The sequence below is a fragment of the Furipterus horrens genome, unplaced genomic scaffold (genome assembly GCF_987537825.1).
Source record: "Furipterus horrens unplaced genomic scaffold, mFurHor1.1.pri manual_scaffold_3, whole genome shotgun sequence".
Lineage (NCBI taxonomy): Eukaryota > Metazoa > Chordata > Mammalia > Chiroptera > Furipteridae > Furipterus > Furipterus horrens.
In genome coordinates, this window is record NW_028327173.1 from 204,655,254 (window position 1) to 204,679,482 (window position 24,229).

Below are 24,229 nucleotides of genomic sequence, written 5' to 3' on the forward strand. Positions count from 1 at the left end.
AAGACAAGCTCAAGAATACTTACAGCAGCACCGTGCTATTCATAATAAAACCAACTGGAAACTCCCCAAAAGTCTCTGAATGACAGACTGGATTACTACTTTGTATCTGTTCACGCAAAGGGTAGTACACACCAATGAGATAGACACCCTGCCACGACACACGAGAGGATGGATGCCACCAACCACAGTGAGAAAGAGTCAGCAAACAATGAACATAGACACAGGATTCGATTTGCATAAAGTGCAAGAACAGGCAGAACTAAACCGTGGTGATAGAAGTCAGACTAGTGGTTGTATTTGGCAGCATTGCAGTGCTCTGTGACCTTGGCCAAGTCCCTGTCCTATCCTGGGTCTCAGTTTTCTTACTGCAAAAGGAGGATTTGGGCTAAAAGGTTTCCAAGAGCTCTTCCAGTTCTAATTTCTGCAACTCAGTGAGATGTTTGGTTTAGCTCTGTACTATTGAAGTCCAAATACTGTCTCTGGGGGTCCCCAATGGCAACCTCAATAGGTCTGCTATATGCATAGAGTTCAGCATTGTTCATGGGGGAACTGGGAACCAGACAAGAGTGGAAGGATCTTAGATATGGATATCAGGAACTCTAAGGTCTAGTTTCAATTCTGCAACTTCCTAGCTATGTGAGCTTGGTCAAGTCACTTCCCTTTTTTGAGTGTTGTTTCTTTATCAGTAAAAATAGGAGTGAGACAACCCACTTCCCCATGGTGTCGGAGCAATTCATGAGCTGCGACACATGTGGGCAGCTTGTAAGGGGCAAAGCAAGCATTGATGGGGACCCCTCCAGCGCCTCACAGCAAGGCAGTTGTTGGCCCTGGTGTGGGCTAATCAGAGGCACACGAACAGCACTCAGCTGCCGCGCTCTACCCTGACCAGATGCTAAGGGAGGTAAAGGCAGCCAGGTGATGGTTATCTGAAGCAGTCGATCTCCAGCAACCAACTGCAGACTTGCCAGGCCCGCCCCCAAGTTCAGGACCGGTGTTCAGAGCCTTTCCATTTGTCAGTAATTTCATGGCCTTGCCCTGACAATAGCTCTAGAAGCGAAGAGCTTTTTTTGTTGTTGAATTAGCTCATGAATTCTTCAACACCTCTGCTCCTTCCACAAAGAACTGATGCTCCCATTTTATAGATGAGGCAATTAAGTTTTGGGGGAGGGGAAAGGAAGGGTTTGCACAAAGACAGACAGCTGGAAAGGTGGGATTTGGGGTCCTGCCTTCCTAACTCAAATCCAGTGCTTCTTCTGGGAATTCCAGGAACACAGATCCCAGTAACAGGCACACACATGGTGCACATATATGGTGCGCAGACATGGAATCTGAGCAGGCGGACGTAAGATTGCCATCCTCGTCCAGCCTGGCCACCTGGCCTACACCTGTGCCATGGGTAGGTACCACATCATGCTCTTGGCCCACAGAGGTGGACAAGGTGAGGGCTGATCTCGAAGAGACCTTGAGAGAGAGGGCCTCTGTCTTTGAAGGCGGGCTTCCCTACCTTATGGTGAGCTCAGCCATTTCTTGCTTTCCCCACTGAGATCCTTAGCTTTGGAGGGCCCCCGGGTAAGCTGCCCTTAGAGTCCTCATGTGCAAACTGGAGACACTAGTAAGTGCTAATATTCTAGGGGTGGAGGGAGCATTGAGAGGGTTCAGTGTGCACAGGCTTAGTGCAGGGCCTCGCGTGCTACCAGGCTGCTTCAGGAGGGGACCGCCCATTGCTGGGCCTGTGCTCTGAAGGGCTGGGATGCCTGCTGGGGACTGGGAGCCTCTCCCCAAGGGCAGAGGGAGCAGTTCAGCCTTAGCACAGTGGGCAGTTAGGAAGTAGCCTGTGGGGTCAGCACGACCAGGTTCAAACCACAGCGTTACATTTGTTAGCTGTGTGACCTCCTGGAATCTGTTTCTCTACCTGTAATAACAAGAGTAGCTACATCATGGCGAGGTGGGGGGGGGGGGGAACAGAGATCCTGGGTGATGCCTTCCCTCCTCTTTGGGCCTCAGTTTCCCCTGATCTTCATGCTGCCCAGCTTGATGTCTGAGGCCTCTGCCTGGGGGCTGGGCCACGTTCCAGGCCTGAGTCCTGGAGAGAGGCCAGCAGTCTCGAGGAGCCCTCTGGGAGGCAGGTCAGCACAGAAAATAGCCTTTCCCAGGGAAATCGGGAGGAGAGCGGGCTTTGCCTACAGAGGGAGTAGTGCCAGCTTGGAACAAGCAAGATGGGGCCACCCCAGGGCCTCCAGGGGCTCCTCCTTTGCCTCGCTCACAGCATCCCAAACACTGGCTCCAGGAGAGTCCCTGCCTCTCCTAGGTGGCATCTGTAAAATGAGGACAGCAGTGGCCGTGACAGGCTCCCTGAGTTAACACATGAAAAGCACTCAGAACCATGTTCTTTCAAGCTGGGCCTCAGTTTCTACATCTGTGAAATGGGCACAGAAACATGGGCCCTTGCAGAGCTGTGGTGAGGATTGAATAGCAGCATTAAAAAAAGTGGTCCTTCCTCCCCTCAAATCCAGACTCACTGACAGCCAGGGTAGTGGAGTCTAGCCCCAGGGGGTGGGGTGGGGCCTCTGTGGCTCTTTGAGGGACTTTAGTAGGAGAAGCGGCTCCCTGGGTGTCTTATCAAAAAATTGGGTGTAGGAAACCTGGCTGGGAGGGCGGGGGACAAGAAGAGACAAACAGCCACCAAGTGCCCCCTCAGCCAGGGACTTGGGTCAGGAGTGTGAGCATGGAGAAGCCCCTTCCCGTCCTCAGGCCGTGAGTAGATGGAGCTAATATCGCCGCTCATCCCCCTTCCCGTCTTTCCCCTTCCTCCCCCCCCCCCCCCCCCCCCGCTTCCCTCCTCTCCCCTCCCCTTCCCTGCCTTGTCATCTGGCCAGTCAGCCTTCCAGATGCAGTTCATACATCTCCTCCACCAGGAAGGCCCCCCGATCTGATGGCTGAGGTGTCCTGAGCTGTGGCCCTGCAGAGTCGGGAAACTTCTGAAGAGCAGTTTATATATAATTATCTCTCTCTCCAGCTAAGGAAGGGAATCCCGACAGCCGGCAGAGTGGGCTTGCCTGGGCTCCATGAACGAGTGGGCAATTGACCGGGGCTGTTCCTCAGCCCCCAGGGTCCTCGACCCTATTCCTTGAAATGCCCAAGGAGTTTCTGTTGAAGCTTATCTCTCTGATCTGCCTACCCCCAGGATCAAGACGGGTCCTAAGAAGGCAGAGGAAGCGCTGTTAGCTGGAGGCCTCGTGGCAGGGAGGCTCGGCTGTGCTCTCTCCCCTTCCTGGTCTTGTTGCTTTAAAACCTAACCCATAAAAATAGCCGCTGCCTGTCGGTCCCTGCACTGTTTCTGGCCACTTTCATGGGCTGCACCATCTGACCTTCTCAGTCCCCCTGCGGGTGGGGAGGGCAAGGTTCATCCCATCGGCCAGATGGGAAGACTGAGACGCAGATTGTAAGTGGCCGAGTGGGTGGAGACCAGGCCTGCCTGCTGCTCTTCTCATCAGACCCTCTGACAATGAATATTTGAGCAGTGGCCAGGGTTTACTTGCTCTGGATGTGTGTGTTCTGGCTAATGGGTGAGCCAGCCTTGGGGGGAAAGGAGAGTGGAATCCGGGCCACCTCACTTGACCCCCCCAAAAGGGGTCCAGGTCAAAGCCCCAGGTGGCCCTCTGCCTTGGGGCAGTGCTGGCAGCTGGTCTCCAGGCCTCACAGCTGCTGGGAGTTTAAGCCTTTTGTGAGGCCTCTAAAGATGCTAAAAAGCTCCTCCCAGCATCGCTAATCCCAGACTTTGATGCTGATTACAAGCTCCGGGCTTGTCTCAGGCTCCGAGACCTTAGGCTTCTGGGCTTGGGTCAGGGTTGCTGAACATTACTGGGGTGTCTGCTTGGGGCTGCGGGCCTCAGCTGACCCCACAGTGCAGACTCTCTCCCTGTTGTCTGGAGGGGAAGCTGAGGCTCAGAGAAGGGACATGACTGGCCCAGGGTTACCCAAGTAGGAGGTGAGGGCTAGGGATTTGAACCCATTCAAAGCTGGCTCTGCTCCCACTCACCATGCCCCCGGACGCTCTGTTCCTGTTGCAGGGGTGGGGGGTGGGGGTGTCACCCTAAGACCCCACCCGAAATGGACATGTCTGAAATGGAGTTGCCATGAGTACCAGCTAAGAAAAACGTCAACAAATGTCAAGTTTCCATTTTATCTCTTTGGGCCCCAAGCTGTTCAATCTCCAGGCCCACGGGTCACCGTAACCTTAGCCCCAAGTGGAGGACACATCTCTCCCTCCAGGCCCAGGTGTCTGCCCAAGCACAGCTACCCCTCCCACGCCTCCCCTGGCCTGTCTCCCTGTCCTTCTCCTCTGGCAGCCGGACGCATCAGTGGGGTCCGGCCACATGCAGGTCCGGCCACAGGATTCCAGGCCCCTGCCCAGGTGCCGGGAATGCCCGGCTCTGCCACCTGTGCCCACAGCCTGGGATGGGGTAAGGGGGCATGGGGCTCACTGGTCCAGGTCTGAGCTCCCAGCAGCACTGTCCCCGGCCCCCCACAGCCCCAGGGCAGCCTGCTGAACCCTGTTCTAAGCACGAGGAGACTTGGCCCTTGGGCAGCAGAGGGTTCTGGAAGCTCTAGCTCCAGGCTGTAACATGGGAAGGCCTGGGTGGGGCAGGCAGGGGTGTCCTCCCCAGTCCCCTCCTCACCGAGGCCCAACTGCAGGGCCGGCTGCAAATGTTTACATCAAGATCACACCAAAATCATCTAAGATCTTTCTCCTTTCTGTTCCATCCCCTTTTCTGCCTTTGCTTAAATCTTTTCTTGTCCTCTCTCTGCTTCCCTTATCTTCTCTCTCTTTTTCCACCCGTCTCTTCTGAGTACTTTTATTTATGAAGTTCAGGCAGGTATGGAATTACTGCACTCTTATATCACCACTCCCTTCTCAGAACATTTCTTTCAACCACAAAGCTCCTAACGATGTCGTTTATTTTCCTGGGCATTGGTTAGCCCAAGAGATGGTGCTAAGGATGAGAAGTAATGATACAAACTAGTCCCGGGACAGCTGCCTCCTCCAGGCAGCCTGACCCCCTGCAGCTCAGAAATGGAAGGGCCTTGGTCACGTCCAGAGATATTTTTGTATCTCCTTTGGGAAGGCTCTCCTGGATCTAGCCTGTCCTTGATATCCAGGCATGTTATGATGCCCAGACCATGCCAGGGACAGGTCCTTTTACTGCTGGGTCGGTCCCCTGGGAGGCTGCGGGGTGCGGGGAGGGGTGTGGCTGTGACTGTGGGCATTGGAAGCTAATAGACCAAAAGGCCAGGATTTGATTCCCAGCTTCAACACCTCCCAGCTGCCTGGCTTTAGGAAGCGCCACTACTCTCTCAGGCCCTCAGTTTTCGTATCTGGAAAATGGGAATAAAGTCGCCTCTAACTCGTGATGCCCTTGAGAAGAGTCACTGAGAGAAATTGGCACAGACTCACAGCAAGTGCTCAATGAATGCTCATGGATGCTGACCATGTTATTATCAATCATAAGGTCACCAGGGGTGGATTATATGGGGCCCCTGCCCCAGGGAGGAGGAAGAGGGCCCCCCTCCCCAATGGGGCACGCCTGGCCTGGCCTGTTTGTGCAAGAATGGATGATGCAAACTAGAACGGTGCCAGGCGGAGGCCTCTGCCAGCCTCCCCAAGGCGGGTGTGCTGTAAACAGGCCTGCCACCAGCTGTCGGGACCCATCCAACTGTTCGGGAAGTGACTGGAGCATCTGCCCCTGGCTGCCTCACTGTGCTCTGCCCCAGGCCTCTGATGGTGGAGGTCAGGGCTGTGGCTGGTGTGCTGGCCCCGGGTGGCTCTGCCGGGACCCCTGTGAGCTCCCTCAAGCTCCAGCCTCACTCCCGAGCCTGCCTTTCTTGGAGGCGACCCTTCCATCCTGTGCGGGGCGGGGCGCAGGGGGTAGGGGGCGTGGCCCCGCCCAGCCTCAGGTCGCCATCATTTACCTGCCTGCCCTAACCTCGTGCCTCACTGCCTCCTCATTCCAGTCCGTTGCCTTAGCTTCCTGAAGTCAGATCCCACCTGTCCTTCCTTGGCTTGAAAACAATCAGTTTAAGCCCCGGCCGCTGTGGCTCAGTTGGCTGGAGTGTCGTCCTATAAACCGAAAGGTCGCAGTTCTGATTCCTAGTCAGGCCACGCACCTGGGTGGCAGGTTTGATCTCCGCAACAGATCAATATTTCTCTCTCACATCAATTTCTCCCTCCTTCTCTCTCTCCCTCCCTTCCCCTCTCTCTAAAATCAATAAGCATGTCCTCAGGTGAGGATTTCAAATAATCAGATTATATTCCATCTTCTTGACTGACCTGGAGGGATCTGCATGTGCCTCCGGCCCCCCTCCCAGCTTCACCCCCACTTCTGGCCTTCCCTGTGCTGTGGCCATGCTGCACTATCTATGGACACCCAGACCCAACTTGATTGTCTGCCTTTGCTGAGCTGTCCCGCCGCCTGTAAGTCCCTCTCCCTGCCCTTCTGCCTGATGACATTCCATACATCCTCTCAAAATCTGTCTCCGAGTTGAATGTGTCCTCATACTCACACACACACACGCACACACACGCACATGCATGCATGCACACACGGGATTCGTGCATCTCTGCATTCCCACATAACATTTCTCACTGTGTACACTGAGTCATAGTTTTTACTTCCAAATTCTATTTCCTCTCCTAAACCCCAAGCCATTGCCGGTACAGCCCAGGACAACTCGGTTGCTATTGCCCCCAGGATACTGGGCGCGCATAGGCGCTCCATAAATGGCACATGAAATGGATGCACCCATGCATGAAAATATCTATTCACTCAAAATAAAAGCATTTCTCAAAGTCATTTGTCTGACCCATATTGCCCAAGGCCTCCAAGCCAACAATGGCATCATTGATAACCCTTTTTGCATTTCCATTTTTAGAAGTGCACAGCAGAGCGATACTCTGAACAAGAGTCCTCCACAAGAATGAACAAGTACATGCAGACGACGGATTCTATGTCCCCCAGATCTGAAATGAAAGTCACCAGCATGCCATCTAACTTGAGAGAACAGGAGAAAGAGGGAGACGCAAGGAAGTTTAACTAGAAGAAGTTCCGAACACGCCAGCAAACACCCTCGTGCAAGGTCTGCAGAAGGAAGTTGAAAGCATGCATTACCTGCTAGGCTCGGAAACAAGGGGACCGTGCAGGGGCAATAAAGAGGATTTTCCTGAGGGTGTCTTAATTCAGCACATGCTCCCTGAGCGCTCCTTCTGCCCTGAGCGTCTGGCTGCTCTGCCTGGCAGCTCGGAAACGCTCTCCCTTGAAGCAGAGAGTTTATTTCGGGCCCATCGCATGACCAATGATGGCAAGCCAGAGTCTAAGATGTTATGAATCTCAGATTTCCTGTTTGGAGATTGCACGGAGAAAGCTGGGTCCTGCCTTCAGCTCCTCCAGGGTGCACCAGCCACGGGCTTCACTTCAGAGAGCATCTCGGCGTTGGCCCTCCCGTGACGTCATCATTTGTGATCCTAGACATGGAGGCCATATATGGGTATGTTTCTAGAACTACCCAGGAGGGAGTGAGAGGGGAGTGAGGAGCAGAGTGTAAGGGACAGAGAGACAGGAAAAGGGTGCAGAGACAGAACCGCGAGATAGAGAGAAAAGAGCAAGGGTGGGAGGGACGAGAAGAGGAAAGACAGGAAGAAAAAGGGGAAAATGAAGAGGGATGATGAAGAGAGAAAAAAGGAAAAGGAAGAGGTGCAAAGAAGAGAGAAAGGATTAGGAATAAATGGAGAGAAGAAAGGAAAGAAGCAAAGAAAATTAGAAAAAAACAGGAAAGACAAGAAGAGAAATTGTGACCATTTCAGAGATGAAAAGGGGGAGAAAAAAGAGACAGAAAAAGGAGTAAGAAAAGGACAGCATGAACTGGCAGAAAGGAGAGAGGGAAAGTGGGGGTGAAGCAAAGGGGAGAAGAGAGAGGGAGGGAAGAGAAATAAAAGGAAGGAAGGGAGACAGGCAGGGTGGGGACTGAGAGAGATTCAGAAAGAAAAGGGGGAACGGGGAAAAGGCAGGACGGAAGACGGATTGATGAGAAGGAAAGAGAGAGGGAGGCAGGGATGAAGGGGTTCAGCGTAAATGGCCTTTGCAGAAACTGCTGGGTGTGAAGCAGGTGGCAGAGTCTGACCTTTGGAGGTACCAGGGCCCCCGCTGCTGGATGCTGGGAAATGAGGCTGGTGCTACAGAGCACAGGGGGACAAACCAGCAAACAAGCATGGGGCAGGCCCTGCGCAGAGGCACGCAGCGGAAGGAAGGCCCTCTCCCTCCGGGGCTGGGGAAGAAGATCCCCTGCTGCTGTGAGAGAGCAAATGGCACACGATGTCAGTGTCAGGTGGCAAAGGCAACCCACACAGCCCCATGCACTGAGCATCTAGGAGCGTGCATCGAATGTTCCAGGTGCTTACCTGCCCACAGGTGAACCTCAGGCCACAGAGTCCATCCCCCTCAATGGAAAGTAATTTCAGTTTCAAAGGCCCAACCCCCTTGGAGGATATTGGATTTACGATTTCTTAGCAACCCAAACGCAGGAGAATTCAGGGTGCCCCTACCCTCACACGGACTATTCCACCGGAAAATAAAGTTCAGGGAGTATAGGGTTCCGTGGGGTCAGGGTTGTGCTGGGGACAGGAGGACATGATGTCCCTCGGCTACTCTGGCACCTGCTCCATCGTGTATCTCTCCAGCTGGGACAGTCCCCTCAAGGTTAGCTCAAGCTCAGCCCCTCCCAGACCACATGCCGCGGTCTGGGGGTACGAGAGAAGGGAGGAGAGGGGCTGTCCGATTCTCTTCCCTGTTTGGGGGTTTTTCTGGACAATGAGAAGTTCTAGCGGGCTCGGTGGAGTGCACCCCAGGCTCCTGCTGCTCCCACGGCTCCCCGCTGGCAGCAGGCACAGCTCTCTGCTCTCCATCACAGGACCCTGCCCAGATGGGGCCTCCGCAGGCGGCCGTCTGTCCTGCCCGCCCCCTCCCTGTCCAGACAAACCTCTGAAAGTCGACAGAACTGAAGAACTCACTCTCCAGATCTTGTTGGCTCCTGTATCCCTGGACTCAGCTTTTGCAAATCAAGCGCCCGACTTGTGGGGGAAAAGTTGGAGGGAGCAGAAGGTGCGCTGGGGGTGGGCAGCATAGAAGGGGCCGGCCAGGCACCCTCGGACTGCTCAGTGACAGGTCATTGCTGCTGCGCTCACACGGCGGCCTTCCCAGCAAGGGCTGTCATTACCCCCTTTCACAGAGGAAGGACGCGAGGCTCAGGGCGGTTGGGGAGCATGTCCATCGCCCCACAATGTACCAGGAACGGTTTAGATCGGAGCCAGATCTGCCTGCCACAAAGCCAGTGCTTTATCCACAGCTCTATCCCCCATGTCAAGGGCGGCTCTAAATGTCGGGGCAGAACAAGGGGTCTCACAAGGCTACGAATATAAATTGGTGAGCATGTGCTTTTCCCCTGGCGCTTAACTCAGCCCAGGTGGGGGGCTGGACGCTGCGTGTACAGGCCCACAGAGCCCGAGACAAGGACAGGTGGGCCCGTCAGCTGGCGTCCCAGGTTACTCAGCTCCACCATGAACAGGTTGGGCTAATTCATCGGTTCCCAGCGCTGACTGTGTATCACAACACCTGCCTCTACCTCAGAGATTCTGATTTCATTCATCGGACTTAAGGCCTGAACAACAGTGGCTTTTTAACATTTTTTATTGAAGTCTAATACACCCCCACCCGCAGGAAAGTGCATGTATCGTAAGTGTACAGCGCAATCCACAAACTGAACACATCCAGCATCTAAAATCTAAGAGAGGGTATTACCAGTATCCCAATACCTCCCTTTTGCTCCTGCCCCCATCTCTACCCCACAACCCACCGCCGCCTGCCAAGGGGGACCACTGTACTGACCTCTGGTAGCACAGGCTGTCCCGAACTTCACAGGAACGGAAACATACCTGTGTCTCCTCTTACCTGACAGTACGCTGTGCTGGCCATGCACACTGCTTCGGGTAGCTGCGGGCTGTGCCTTCTCATGGCTGGGTAGTATTCCGGGTTACGAGTGTGTCACGATTTATTTATTCTACAGTCGGTGGACATTTGGGTAGTTCCCAGTCTGGGGCAATTATGGACATTTGAGGACACATCTTCTGGTGAAACGTGTGCCCGTTTCTGTCGGACAGACACCTAAGACGGGCCTTGCTGCTCATAGGACAGGCGTTTGTTCAGCTTTAGTTAAACTGCCAGGCAGTTTTCCTCAGTGGCTGTAAACTTCTGTGCCCATTAGCCACGTGTACGAGTTCTAGGTGCTCCATGTCCTCACCAACACTAGGTAGCTCTTGTCTTTGTTCATTCTGTCCCTTCTGGGGAGCATTTGTGGTATCTCGTTGCAGTTTTAATTTGCATGTCCCCGATGACAAATCCTGTTCAGTGATCTCTGGAGTCTTTCTAAGGCCCCCAACTTTGTACGGGCCCCAGACATGGCTCTGTGGTGCAGGTCTCCAAGAAGGGTTTTTATGGCACAGAAAAGGGTAAATGAAGAATAGAAGCAGAGGCAGAAACCAAACAACTGGTCAACTGCGGGGGAGCAAGAAGAAGGACATGACCGCCAAGGAAAAGCCCTCAGCACTCCCATGCGGACCGCGAAGGCCTCCGCTCTCTGAATCCTAACTAGAACTTCCCCTCCCTCACTCTCTAGCCCCCTTTAGCTAGTACATATTTATTTGTCATGAGCTTCTTGCCTGTCTCTCCCATCTAGGATAGTCTTTCTGTTCACTGCTATCTGTCAGTACCTGCAACAGTGCCTGGCACATAGTAGGTGCTCATTAAATAACTGTTGCATGGCTGTGCTCACACCCAAGCCACACAACTCCTAGGTCTGAATTGGGGAAGGCTGTGGTACTGTCTGCCACCAGCCTCAGCTTGGCTCTTGGCCACACACACACACCAGGCTTTCCTTCATGCTTATTTTCATCTGAATTTCAATGAATAAAAGGATGTGTGTGTGTGTGGGGGGTGTGTGTGTGTGTGTGTGCTGGAGAGGCAGTTCACTGAGCCCCACACCTAGTAAGGTCCAAAGAGGGAACCACACCCTGCACATTTTCCTTATGAGGTGACATTTCTTCCAGTGAAGGGGGGCGGGAGGGTGGGAGCTGGGACAGGAGTCAGGGCCAAGTGCTGGGACTGCTCCGAGCTAGCAATACCACTGGCTAAAATAAGCACCCCCGCAACTCTGACATCCTGGCCCCCAGCCCTGGCTGCCTCTTGTATCAGTTTATTTTGGTTTTAAGAGATGAAGGGGAACAGACAAGACACTGGGCAGCGAGCTGGAGGGGAAGGACAGCCGGCAACCTGCGGGGGTGGGGAGGCCACACAATTGCCCTATGTCCTGGGGGGAGGGAGGCAGAGAAACGTCCCCATTCCTCTTCCTTGCTGTAAAATGAGCCCTGTGCCCTCTAGGGTGTGGTCAAGGTGTCTTTCTTCTGGAACTTTCAGAACCCTCCCCCACAACCTCTCAGCTAAGAGGGCCAAGGCAAACTCCAGGGAGAGAAGTCAGTGTTTCCATTTAAGGCGAGCAGCATGAGACATAGCCTTCACCCCTCTTGGGGGACAGAAGGGCAGGTCAGCCACACACCCTATGACACCCTAGATGAGGGGGTCACACCACTAGGATGAGGTGTCACCACCAGCAGGGCCCCTGGGGACGGGCAAAGGGCTGCCGGATCCTGGCCTCATTCTTTCTACCATGCCACACGCGTGTAAAGAGAGGAACAGTGGGATCTTATCAGGGTTGTCATCAACATTAGCAGATCCAAGGTGCAAATTCCAGTGTGAGACTCTTTGCAGCTGGCCAAGACCTTCCTGAGTCATGACTGACCCTTCAGGCAAGAGTGGCCAGGACAGAAGGAAATGGCCAAGCCTCAGCCAGCAACACAGTCTCGTGCGCTAGATGCCACTGCCTCTCATGTGAATCTCCAACCGTCCTGAACTGGCAGCGCTGAGCTACCCACCCCAAAGTCCATGCCAGGGCTGCAGCTCCCGGTAAGGAGCCGTCTGCAGCGGAAACTGTCGCCCCAGAGCATCTGTCTGTGAGCTCTGACTTTCCAATGAGCATCCTGCCCCGGGAGGGGTCCTGGGCCTCATGGGGACATGCTGGGGCATGCTTGGCCAGTCCTGTGCAGGTGACATCTTCCTTGCTGGGAGGTGCCTCCCTCGTGCAGTCACAGTGGGCACCACCTCGTCCTGTTCCCAGAGTGGGCACTGGGATCAGATATCCAAGTTCACCCCCTGCTTGCTGTGGTCCACGGCGACCGCCCCGAACCTCCCTGAACCTCAGTTTCATCTTCTGAGATGGGGGAGTGACGACTCCTCTCCCCGGTGGCTGTTAGGGGGGTTAATGAGATCGCAGGGCTCAAACGGTCCGCCCAGAGCCCAGCACTCAGGAGAGGCACATCTGTGGGCCCCCCTCCTCCCCACCTGCAGGGGCCACAGAGAGGAGGAGGCATCTCCTGTGGGTCAGGAGGGTCAGGCATCCAGTGGGCCTTGGATGGATCCGGCCTGGGGGCTGCTGCCTCTGTGGGCTGGCTGGGTCACTTGGCTTCTTTGCAGCTTGAGCTCACCATGCCTGAGTCACCAGTAGGAACTCGAGTTAGCTGCCGGGAGACAGCTTTGCGTGGACATAGACATGTTCCGAGCAGTGCTAGAGGAAAAGTCCTCTCCCACACAAGATGGGACTGCAGCAGGCCCACCCTCCTTCCCAGGGGTCATCCCCGGGCTGCGGGGACTCTGCATGTCCTGCTGGGTGCTGCGGCTCCTGGCTGGCCCTTCGTCATCCAGACAGGGCTGGGGCTACATCACAGGTTGCTTCCTCCATAACCACAGTGGAAGGGAGCAGGCAGAGGCCTCGGCATGCAGTCCCTGGCCCGGCCACTCTGGAGACAGAGCTCCCAGGGAGCCAAGTCGATGCTCCAGATACACAGCTGTCACCCATTTGGCACCTGCATGGCAGCGCCCAGCTGAAGGGCGGCTGAGTGCTCTCAGGCCTCAGCTTTCACCTTGGCCTTGCTCCTCAGGGCGTCCAAAGCAGCCAGTGGTGTGACATTGCAGAGGTGTCAGCCAGACCTGGCAGTCTGGGCAAGGCCCTGGGCTTGCTCTGGTGGGGAGGGCCCAGGTTCTGGGTGTGGGGCCTTGCTGGGGGGTGGGAGGGGCGGGCAGATCCCCCGACTTACCAGCCCTCCTGGGATCCAGGCACATGTGTTGTCATCCTGTGAGGGAAGCCCTTCTGGAACTTGCCAGAAGTCCGTAATGGTGACACCTCTGTCCATACAGCCTCTGTCCCACACAGAACTGGAAGGGCAGGGAACAAAGACGTCAAGACAGGCAGGTGCTTGGGCTTCAGCGTGCTCCTTCCGAGGGAAGGGAAATGGAGCCTGGAGAGGGAGGAGCTCGGCTAGGCTGCGCAGAAGCCACGGCCCCCAGAAACCCATTCGGTATTTTTCCGCGGCCCCTCCGCAGGCTTATAGTGTGATCTCAGTGGCTGATAACCACTTCATGCTGTAGACCCTAAATCCCAAGGTGCTGGAGCAATTGGCAGAAACCCCGCCATGCCAGAGAGGGACGAACCCAAAAGGCAGGCTGGACTCCTCATGGGCACATTTAAGGTGCCTGCTACCCCTGGAGACCACCAGAAATGCTTGGGGGCGGGGAGGTTGTGGTTTACAATAGATCACAACCCTGGTGAACAGCTTGAGGCTTCAAGCACAAGCAATCTGGGTGTCAATATTGTTGTGTCTCCTTGTTCCCCCTCCAAGAGGTCAAGCTGGGGTCACTCCTAGCACAGACTGCCCCAGATGTCCCTGTGGAGCCCAGTGGCTAAGAGCCCAGACTGGAGTCATCTGCCAGCACTACCATTTGATAGCTGTGTGACCTTTGAAAACTTACTTAACCTCTCTGAGCCTTGGCTTCCTAACCTATGTAACGGGGAGAAGCGACAGTGCCCTGTCTCATAGGAAGGTTGCAATGTTCATATATATCACATGCATATGTACTAGAATAAAGACTTATAAGTGGTAGAGGTTGTTATTACCTTAAGTACCCAGATAGAGATGGAGGGGAGGTGGTTGGCTGGAAACAGTGGTGCTTAACTGAGGACAATTTCCCCCCAGGGACAGTGGACAATTCTTGGAGACATTTTTTAGTAGCTATAACTGAGGATGGGGTGGTGCTACTTACTGGCAGCTAGTGGGTAGAAGCCAGTGATGCTTTGAAATATCCTATGATACACAGGTCACACACCCCCCCCCCACATACACACAACATGGAATTAATGGCCTAAGTGTCCACCGTGCCATCGTGGAGAAAGTCCGGCCGGAGGGGTGGCGGGTAGTGGGAGGAGGGCTTGTAGGAGTGGACCGAGGTCTCCACTGAGTGGAGCAGGGGCAAGCGGGGACTCTCCCTCTGTCCCCGAGGGCACCTGTGGATTTCAGAAACAGTTGCTGTTGGGGTGGGCCAGGCATTTGGATCTCATCCCTTACGGGGATGGCTCATTGAACAGAGCTCATAAACCAGCCCCGAGGGTACCCGTCAGCAGGAAACGCAGCCATGGTTTGAACAAAGCAGAGGGCACACCCTCTGTGGTCACCATGAAGGTTGGAGTTTCTCCATTAAGCAGAAAAATGGGGGACCTTCATGGGTCTCAGCCCTGCTAGGGCCAGGCCCCCCGCTGGAAGCTGGTGCATGCATGTACACACACACGCATGGGCCCCTGGGCACGCATGCACCGATGATGCTTACGTTACAACGTAGCTTACATTCTTAAGTCAGGAGCAGAGATGAATGTCATCCACCAGTTGGCAGGAAAACTGGCAAATGAACAAGTCTTACAAAAATATGAAGTAACTATTGAAACCTCTTGTCTAAAAAGGTCTCCATTTCTTCTTTTGTGCACCAGTGGGGTGAGAAGTGCCTGACACATTAAAAAGAGCTGAGGCCTAGCCACCATGGTGCCGGCCTTGGCCCTTCTGGAAAGTTCTATGGAAGTCTTTTCCCTGCCTGGAGCTCTGAGGAAAGAAGGAAGGGGCTGCGCAGTGGGGCTGTGAAGAACACAGGCCCCTCCAAACTCGGAGTGCCTCTGATACCAGACTGAGCGGCTCCATGTTGCTGCCCCCAGAGAGCTTTGTTTTCTGAGATTAAACACCCTACTTGTAAATCAGTTGGAATTCACATCAAGCCCCCCTAAATATTTTCAACACCAGAAATAAAACAATGGGATAACAACGATTGGGGAAGAGTCTCTGAATCCTGGTACTCAACCTCCCAGCACAGGTCATTTCAAAGCGACGGCTGTTGGGCAGAACTCGGTTACATCTGTGTTTGCTGCTGGTCTTTGTGCACGTGGACGCTCTCACGCACACACGCACGCGTGGTCCTGTGCACGCCTGGTGAGGCTGACCCTCTGGAGACGGCTGGCACGCGATGACCGGGGTGGGGGGGATGTGGGGGAGAGGAAGGCGAAGGTGTCTGCTCTCCCGTATTCCTGTGAGGGGCAGAGGTGACCACGTCCACCTCACAGCCAAGGAGCCGAGGCTCAGCGACTGTAAGACCCACTTCCAAGTTCACTTTGTTAACAGAGGGCTTGGATTTTAAATTTTCTTGTTCTCTCTCTGCTCTTTCCTTTCCTTCCTTCCTTCCGAATCTTTCTGGGGCCATCGACGCTGACCAGCACCAGCTCCAAACTGCACTGTCATGGCTGCTGGCCTGCCCCAGTAGAGCGTGTGACCTGGACACACACCGGCCTGCCAACAGCCAGGGCTGTGCTCCGGGGCTGCGTGCCCTGCAGCTCTTGGCTCTGCCAGCCCCTGGGCTCCGGGGACGAGAGCTGACTTTTCTTGTTGATGCAAGGCCCTGCTCTTTCATGGTCCTTCTCGGCTGGCCGGCTGGCCCCCCCCCGGGTCTATAATTAGCAGCAATGTCTGGCCCAGGGATCAGGTATCTGCTGGTCTGCACGTCCCAGAGAGAGAAAGAGTGTTGGGGCCTGAAGATAATCTCCAGGCTGCAGTGCGGGGCGGCTGGTTTGTGACCCAGGCAGTCTGGTGCCTGTTGGGGAGAGTATCTGTGTCCCCCCGGGCAGCCTGTATTTTTTATTCTAAGTCTGGTAATCCCATTTGCAGGACCCCCGAATGGGGTGCTACTGTGTCCCTCAGGTCGTGGGCCCTTCCAGCCGCCCCCGACTGGAGGATGCCATGGGCTTGAAGGCACTGCAGGGGGCTGCAGAGACGGAGCTAGGGGCTGCTTCTGTCTCATGTGGGGGCCGCGGGAGGCTCCCCTGGGGACAGAAACAGAGCCACAGCCTAAAGATGAGATGAGCATGACTGAGATATCGCCCCAGTTGCCCGGCATCAGCCCCTGAAGTGCCCCCAGGGTCCCAGGCAGAGGCATTCTGGTCACAGCAGAGTCCTGAGGGGGTTGACAACCAGGACAAGGGCGTTTGGAGAGAAAGGGCTGAGAAGGGCCTGGAGCCCCTCTGCAAACTATGAACTGCGTTTGGGGTCAGAGTGAATTTCCTTTCTGCCACCTCCTAGCCATGTGACACCGGGCCTCAGTTTCCCCAACCGTAAAACAGAGACAGTCTGCAGTGAGATTAGTTAATGACTCGCTCATGGCACTCAGACACTGAGTAACAGGGTCAGGACTGAGCTGAGGTCTGCCCACCTCCGAGGCCCGGCCTCTCGCCCTCTGAATTACTGAAGCTTTGCTGCTGGGACAAATCTCCGAACAGCGATGGCTCAGACACAGTGGTTTATGTCTCTCTCTCTCTCAGAAATTCACACACAGCTGGTATTCTTCGTCGGCAATCGGCCTTCCTCACAGTGATGATCCAGGGACCTGCGCTGCCATCTTATAATTGCGCGACTTCTGCGGTCACCACGTCCACTACGTTCCGGTGGGAGAGGAAGCAGCAGGGACAGTTTCTGCCGTCCAGGTGTGGCAGCAGTTGACGCTACTCTCCTACCATCCTGGCCAGCACTTGGGCGCCCGGCCACTTCTGACCGCAGGCAGGTTGAGTGATGTTTTCCAGCTCAGTTCTCAGGAAGACGTGCCTCTTGCCTGGGGAAATGATGGCCCTGGGGAGGTTTGGGGGAGGGCCTGAGGGAAGGCAACTGCTGGTAGCCCCAAAGCAACGAGGCTGTGATTCTTGGTTTGGGTTTCTGGCCCAGGAGCAGACCCGCAGACAAGGATCTGAGTGCACCCTGCGAGTCTGGGAAGAGATCCCTCCATATATGGCAGAGGAGGAGGGAAGTGAGGCAGAAGGGGGGAGTCAGCTAAGACAGGGCATGTTCTTAGGCCAGCCGCCTCCGTGGCCAGAGACAGCCCAAAGCCACAGGGAAGTGGGAACCAGCGTGGAGCGCAGTCTTGGAGTTGCCGCATTAAAGGAGTGGGGAGCTGGGGTATTTATACACCCCCTCATCGGTCAGTGGTTGAGGGCTGCTCCTGGGAGGGTGCTATTCCCCAGCCCTTGTGGTCTCTTCTGTGGCAAAAGGGGCCCCGGGCAAGACAAGCAGGTGCAGGCAGGTGGAAACCTGAGTGGGACACTCACAGTATCTGCTACACTCAGCAAATGTGCAGGGGACACTCAATTCCCTCTCTTGATTGGTCCCCTGAAGGGATAGGGCAGGGGTCAATGCCCAGCCTGCAGCCACATCCACCCTCTGAGCCCGACTCCTCGGCTCCCAGATGCAGGGCCACGGAGCCCGCAGGCAGCTGCCTGGCCGGGCTGGGCCCCTGGCTCAGAGTCCACTGACCTGAGCTGGAGTCTGGGTCTGGAGCGTCTTAGCTAGAGACCTTGAACAGAGGGTCACCTCCTCTCCCAGGCTCAGTCTACTCTCTGTTCACCTAACAACACTCAGTGGGTGCCTTGCACCATGCTGGACCCTGAGGAGACAGCTGAAGACAGTCACTGCCAAGTACCCCCCAGGGCTCACAGACAGTCATAGCTTTGTGTCATGGCTGCTCTGTGGGAAAACAGGTGGGGTGGGTTCTGAAAATTAGAGGACCACCCCCCGTTCAGTCTCAGGAGGCATGTTCCATTCCTTGGCAGCAATAGTTACTGACCAGGGGTCTCTACCCCGGAAGCACCCACAGGTTCTTACCTGTGAAGTAGGCATGCTCACTGCCCCTTGGGAGGTAAGGTCAGGGCTAGCTACAAAATATGTAGGGCCTCATGCAAATGAAAATACAAGCTCCTTGTTCAAAAATTAGCACAAAAATCAAGACAGTAACAGCAGAACATGAAACCCGGAGTTTCTGCATGCAGGACTTCCGTGAGTCCCACAGCAAAAAGACCTTATGAACTGCCAAGTGCAGGGTCCATGTCGGAGGTGGTGATTAACCGGGGGGGCGGGAGTCCGAAGGGGTACGTGGCCGAATGGTACTCACTGGGTACAACCAGGCCCCTTCCAGAGGCACTGAGATTCTCAACAGCTTCTGCAGACCCTGGGGAGTCAGACACTGTCCCCAGAAAGGGCCAGACTGTCCCCCTGTCCTTGGCCAAGGCCCAGACACCCTGCTCCCTGGTCAGGGGGGCTGTCAGCCTCAGGGCCCAGGACTGGGGATGCAGACTGTGTACTTATTATATAAGAATTGCAGGCTGCGTTTGGTGACTCACTATGACACCCAGGACAGGGAAGCCCCCCGCCTCGCCCTGCCACAGCAAATGCTGCTCAGCGTGGGCCGCTGCCGTACAGCCAGGAGCTATGGCTGCCCCCAGCCTGCTCAGCTGGGCATATGGATGGCCCTCCAAGGAAGCCCTCACCATTTCGTCTGGATGCAAACATTCTCCTGGCTTTGGGACAGGTCTGTCAAGGAGAGGAACCAGAATCTCTGAAATATCAGAGTTTTATTTGGGGTCTCTCTGAAAACTATAGCCCCAGAGCAGAGCTTCCAGAACCCTTGAAACTGTGCTCTAACTTCAGGGAAGCGAGAGGCACTTATATAGGCAGAAAAGTGAGCAAAGGTACGTCATCCCTCGGAAGTTACAACAAGGGGGCCCACACATCTTCCATGACTGATAGTTGCACATCAAATGGGAAAAATGTATAAGAACAATAAGGTTGGGTCTGGAAACAATGCTCTGACCTGGAAAATCTTTTTTTTTTAAATTAATTAATTAATTTGTTTGTTTTATTTTATTTATTTTATTTGTAGAGAGAAGGGAAAGGAGAAAGAGAGGGAGAGAAACATCACTGTGTGGTTGCCTCTCACTCGCACCCCCAACTGGGGACCTGACGTGCAACCTCGTCATGTGCCCTGACTGGGAATCGAACCAGTGACACTTGGCTCGCAGGCCGACACTCAATCCACTGAGCCACAGCAGCCAGGTTTGGAAAATCTCTGAGATGCATTTTTCTCGATGTGGAAAGCACAGGCACTGTTTTTCGAAACCACTGACCTTTAGTTCTGGGACTTGTAGGTTGTACGCAGGAGGCAACCCCCCACGGCTGCCTTCAAAGGAACTTAGAGGCCCTTTATTCTTCCCTGGTTACTGATGCTGTCAGAGGAGCCCAGGCCCCCTTCCCTTTCCTCAGGCCCAACGATGGCCTTGAAATGGGCGTTGGCCTCGCTCCTCACGCCCGACTGGGTCCCTGGAGCCCCCGCGATCTAGCCCCGAGCTCGTAGCCCATCTTGTAAGGTGTTTCCTGGTCTAGTGCTGACGTTCCGTAGGTCAGACGTCTGGGAAGCTCGGCCGGCTGCTCTTCTCAGGGTCTCCCAGGGCTGAAGTCAAGGCCCGGGTTCTTATCTGGAGTCTCCGGGGAAGAAGCTGTTTCCAGCTCGTTCAGATTGTTGGCAGAGGTCAGTTCCTTGCAGCCGTACGACGGAGGTCCTATTTTCTTGCTGACTATTGGCCGGAGACCGTTCCCGGAGGTGTCCTGGGTCTTCGCCTCCCTCACCTGACTTCCTCTCACACTCCCATCGCTCAGCCATGTTGCTCTGCTACCCGGCAGAGGAGATGCTCTCCCTTCCCAGGTGTCCTGGCATCAGATCAGACCCACCCGGGGAGTCTCCCTGCCTCACACCCCTCCGATCCGGAATCTTGATTACATCTGCAGAAACCCTTTGGCTGTCAAAGGTGACGTAATCACAGGTGTGGGTGGTGCCCATCGTCACAGGCCCAGCCAGGGACCTTGAGGCCGGGTTAGGAATCGCTCAACCCCTGTCCCCCTCTTCCTGGCTCTCAGGACACCATGTCCTCCTGGCTCTCTTCTTTCCTCGCTGCTGGTCCCCTGGGCTGCATTCACTCACCACCGCCAGCATTTTTAAGAACATCAGGACTCCCTAAAAAATGATAATAAAGAGAGGGCTGAGTCCAGGCCGCCCAGGGATCTGGCAGAAGTCACCCCAGCTGAGGACTCTCAGCCCCTGCTTGGCAGCGCATGTCCCAGGGTTAGAGTGACCACTCAGGGCCAGGTAATTCCCAGGAGACTTTGGAAAGTGCTGAGTCACCCTCTAACAGTGGGGGGTGACCCAGACAGACCTGGCCCTTTGTCCAGTTTGGCTAGCGAGTGTTCACGACAGAGCCTGGCCTTAAGTACAATAGAAACAACTGGGGATCTGAAAATGACACAAAGATTGGATCTGGGACCTGCACCAGGCAGAATAATAGTAATAATAGCGGCTTTTCTGGAGCACTTAGTATGTGCCAGGTGCTCAGTGTGCATGTATATCAGCTAATTTCACCCCGCACCTATTTATGAGATAGGTACTATGATTGACCCCATTCCACAGAGGGAGAAACTGAGGCTCAGTGAGGCTAAGGGACTCCCCAAGGCCAGAGAGCTCAGGACTGAAGAGGAGCTCCAAGGAGGGGGGAGGGTGTCATATCTGCCTTTAGTATTTCTGCCATGCTGAAATATGGCCCCATCAATCTGACATCAATAAGTAGTTATAATAGCATGAGACTCCATGTGGGGGAGCAGTTGACCTAGGACTAAAGGAGGGACACTACCAGGAAACATACTTGGGCTCAACATAAGGAAGGACAAAGGTCCTATTCTGACCATCAGAGTGGCTCAGTGGGGAGTGCGGTGACCTTGAGAGGGAGTGAGCTGCCTGTTGCAGAATGTGTGCAAGCAAAGAGGCCGTTCTCATTTCCTGAGGCCATAGTGATAACAGGCACCGTGCTGAACACCTGACCTATGGCATCTTTAGGTCCTCACAGTTCTATCACAGGGACACTATTGTCCCCAGCTTACAGATGAGGAAACTGAGGTTCAAAGAGATAGACTCACTGATGGTTATGCAGATGGTGAGCTCCGGCCATGACTCCAGCCCAGAGCTGTGCATCTGCAAAGCTCTGCTTGGACCTGTACATCTGCTGAGCACCTGCTGTGTGTCCGGCAGGGGCCATTTGGTCCCAGTGTTCGCCCTCATAGAGATCACATGCCAGTGGGAGGGAGACAATCCAGAGTGTTGAGGACTAAAATAGAACTCGGCGAGAACAAGGTGAAACCAATAGTAAGCTGGGGTCAGGGAGATTCGGGATGGTTGGGGAAGGCCACTCTGAGGTGGTGGCATCTGGGCTGAGACCTGGAGGGCAGAAAGCTTAAAGAACAATATGAAGAGCTGGGAGAGCAGTGCTCTGGGCAGAGGGAACCACATGTGCAAAGGCCCTGGGGTCAGGTGGGGCAGGGGAAGACCAATGTGGGAGGAATGGCCAGGGGAGCAGCCAGATCATTCCGGGACAGATCGGCCAGGTTTTGACCTTCATTTGTAATTATTGAAAGATTTTAAACCAGCAATGTGCTACAGACAACTCCTACCAGCTCCTGAAAACCATCTCTTAAATTTTCAGGCCTTTTACAAGCAGGTTACTAACTGTTAGTGACTTGAAATCAGTCCTGGTGGGAGTGTGGCACCATGGACGATGGCAAACACCACAAATCAAAGCTCCGTCCTCTGGGCAGCAAGGTGGTTCATTATTTACCTGCATAGCCCTGGTTTTAGGTGGGGAGCTGGGAAATTGGGTTTGTACTTTAAGAACTCTCTCTGGCTGCGGGGTGGAAAGTGGCCCGCATGGGGACAGAGAGGCTAGGTGACCAGCAGGGAAGGTGCTGCGGTGGCCCACACTGGAGAGATGGGGGTCTGGACCAGGGTGGGCCAGAAGATGGATCTGAGCACGTTTGAAAGCAGAACCAGTGAGGCTTGCTGAGACCTTCCCTGGTGCAGAGCGAGAACGAGGGTATAGGAAGGAGGCTGGGGTGTCTCGTGGGAGCAGCAGTCACAGCACAGCTTCCTGGGCCCTGGGACTTGCCTGCTCCTGTACCCGGGGTGGGAGGAAGGGGAAGGGACAGACTCTGAGAGTGGATCTCAGTGGAGGGCTGAAGGAATCTAAGCGGTGTCAGGTCCTGGCAAATTTCCAGCAGAATGAATAGGCCAGCCCCCTGGCTTCATGCACACCCCTGAAACCCACTTTGGCGGCTCAACCCAGCAACAGGGCTCCTTGGCTTCGGCCCTTCCTTCCGTCAAAACTCTCTCTCAGGGAAAGGTCCTGAGATGATAAACCTTTCCCCTCATCCCCTGCCCCTAAAATAAGGCCTGCAAAATTCATTCATATCCTTGTAGACTTTCTTCTGCATACACACACACATTAATTTTTTTTAAAAATGAGATGATGCTAAATGTTACATGTGGAGTATCTCATTTAATCCTAGGTGCTATTACCTCTACTTTGAAGTTCAGGAAGCTGAGACTCAGAGAGGTTCTGTACTTTCCCTAAGGTCACACGGCTGGCAGTCTCGCCCGGCTCCACAGACTCTCTGCATCCTCAGCATCACTTACTGCTGGGGAAAGCTGGCCATGTCCTCGGCGGGGGCATCTGGGGCTGCAGGGCCGTTGCGGTTGAAATTCTGGGCTGGAGCCTTGATCTGGCCCATCCTTCTGCTGAGCTGTGAGACTCAAGCTCTGGGGTCAAACTCCAGCCCCAGGAGTCCTTGTTAAGCCTTTTTTTTTTTTTAAGGGAGGGGGATTTTATTGCCATTTAATTGGGGCTCTGCCCTTGAAGCGGGTGCCCAGCTCCCAAGGTTCCCAGCGGTCTGTAACAATCAGCCTTGCCTTGGGTCTCCCCCCACAAGCCCAGGGGACAGAGGCAGGCTGGGAGGTCTGAGATCCAGGGGCCCTCACCAGCTCTGCAACCTTGGCAGTTCCCCCTCTCTCTCAGCCTTGGTCTTCCCTCTCCTCGAGTTCCTTTCAGCCCCATTGTCAGCCCTGATTCCTCCCCTAAACAGGGAGGACGGGGCCTGCAGCTGGCTGGGGAAGGGTGAGGAGGAGGTGGCGGGGTGGGGGAGCAGCAGAGCAGTGAGTGGGGAGGGCTCTGAGGCAGGCTGTATATGAGGGAGGGAGAGGGGCGGAGCTCTGGACCCTGCAGACCTGGCTTCAAATCCCAGCACAGGACATGAGTAGGCGCAGGTTCCTTGCTCAGGAGCCCATGTTGGGTTTTTATGTTCTGCCATTGCTGACTCAAAATTCTTAATTTTCTGAGTAGGGAACCCAGCATTTTCATTCTGCACGGGATCCCACAAAACGGGCTGTCAGCCTCATGCCCTTGGCACCTCGGCAGGTCTCTTCACCTATTGGGCCCTCCGTTTCCTTCTCTGCTGGGCTTCCACCCGCTTGCAGGTTGTTTCGAGAAGTAAGCGGGAGGCTTCAGGCAAAGGGCCAGGCAGTGTAAATCCGTGGTAGGTGTCAGTCCCTGGTAATCAGGACAGCCACTCTTGAGGGCCTGACAGGGAAAAATGTCGCAGGAGCAGCCCAATCTCCCCCCCAGCCTGGTCCCGTGCTCTGGACACAGTACAGGACACTTAGGGCCAAAAATAACACCCTCCCTGGGAAGCAAATGTTCCCCCCATCCCCACAACCCCCTGCCTGTGGCGGGACTGGGTCAGGTGGTGTAGGGCCCTGAGCTACTGGGCATCTCCCCAAGAGCTGCACCGCCCCCCCTCCGCCCCTGCTCTCGGTCATGCCCTGCAGGACCCCCATTGGATCCATTTCCAATTCCCGGCAACTCAACCACCCAGACATTTTTGGAATCCTGACATCCTGGATGAACAGCTCGGCTCAGGAAATTCCCAACAGCGAAGGCTTGGGCAAGTTACTAAACTGCTAGTAACTGCTAGGGCCTCAGTGTCCCCATCTGGGAAGTGGCGGTGTTACCT

The 24,229-nt window shown here is 54.9% G+C and overlaps 1 protein-coding gene across 1 annotated transcript in view; it reads right to left on the bottom strand.

Moving 5' to 3' along the window:
• ASB2 (ankyrin repeat and SOCS box containing 2) overlaps positions 1 to 7,488 on the bottom strand; it is a 39,203-nt gene extending 31,715 nt beyond the window's left edge. The window contains exon 1 of the mRNA XM_090271342.1: positions 7,167 to 7,488. The gene's annotated coding sequence lies outside the window, so the exon portion shown is untranslated. The remainder of the gene's footprint in view (positions 1 to 7,166) is intronic.
• Positions 7,489 to 24,229: the final 16,741 nt, after the last annotated feature.